Here is a 1,393-nt window from a genome sequence, read left to right on the forward strand (position 1 = left end):
AAAAATACATCACTAACTGAGATCGTTTTCACAGCACAACATCTCCTGTAATTTGCCACTTAAAGCTCATTTCATTGAAGACATCAGCATAATAAATTATGTGAAAACAGGAACTATTGACGTGAAATAAAGAGTCTTTTCAGCAGCTCTGTTAATATTGATGAGCAGAGCTGCTGAAAAGACTCTTTATTAGTTTGATTTTCTAATAACTAAATTCACTGCAATTAAGTAATAAATGACCATAAATGAAGTAATAAACAAACAATGACCATAAAACATCTTCAAATAAAGAGCACCACAAAGCGATATTTAATTATTTCAGTGTCACATTTAATTAATATTTTGCTTTATTATCATGTATGGATGTTTCACGTGGCTTAGGCTGTTAGATTCAATGTAATGTTAGCTGTCTCTGTTTCAGTGTATTTTAACAAATTAACGGATTTAATCTGCCAAAGTTGTCAAAAGTGTAGAAACAAAATGGCAACAGCAAGTTGAGATCGATTCTCCTCACAAATCTCAAACTTTTTTTAAACTTGACATTCAGCAACAGTTCTCACCTCAAACAGAAACAATCGCACGAACGCACAAAAAAGCTCACAAAATCGTCTGAATTAATTCCTCATATTTTCCTCACATGCTCGCTGCTGCTGCACTAAAATATCTTACCTCAGTGCATGATGATGTAACGGTTCTGCAGAAAGAAAACGAAATGCTCAAAAATGCAAATGCTCTCCTGGAAAAAAAGGTCAAGGAAATGAACACGAAAATTCATGACCAGGATCGTTACAGCCGCAGATGGTGCCTGCGTTTGTATGGGCTGTCCGAACAAACTAATGAAAATGTGAAAATGAGAGTTATGGAAGTATGCAAAGCGGTAGTTTCGGACGTGGACAAATGGGTGGTAGCAGACGGTCTGGATGTGGCACACCGTCTGGGCAGGCTTAAAACTTCGGATGATGGCAGAAGAGTGAAACCAAGAGATCATGAGATTCGTTTCCCGTACAGCCAGAGATTTAACCTGGAAAAACTCAAAAAACAACGAGTATCTGTCTATCAAGGGGCTGCGGTTTAAGGAGGACTTGACTGCTTTCGACCAGGGGCGGATTTAGTGAATTGGGGGCCCCAGGCAAAATATAGGAATAGGGCCCTATACATTTGCACACATTTTCCTAGATCAACCTTGAGGTTCCATTTAGCTGTTTTCAGCATAAGCCTGTGTGCAAAGGCTGTCTAATTCTAAACTTTAAAATACATTTATTTTTAGTTGTTTTAACTACAAATTTAAATAAAACTAAAAAAATAAAGGCATTTATACATTTACACGCCTAAAATACATATATCAAGGGCATGCTCACAGATGAGAACAAAACAGCGTTGGATGAAGTGGATT

Source organism: Sinocyclocheilus grahami, unplaced genomic scaffold, assembly GCF_001515645.1.
Source record: "Sinocyclocheilus grahami isolate Dianchi unplaced genomic scaffold, SAMN03320097.WGS_v1.1 scaffold998.1, whole genome shotgun sequence".
NCBI lineage: Eukaryota > Metazoa > Chordata > Actinopteri > Cypriniformes > Cyprinidae > Sinocyclocheilus > Sinocyclocheilus grahami.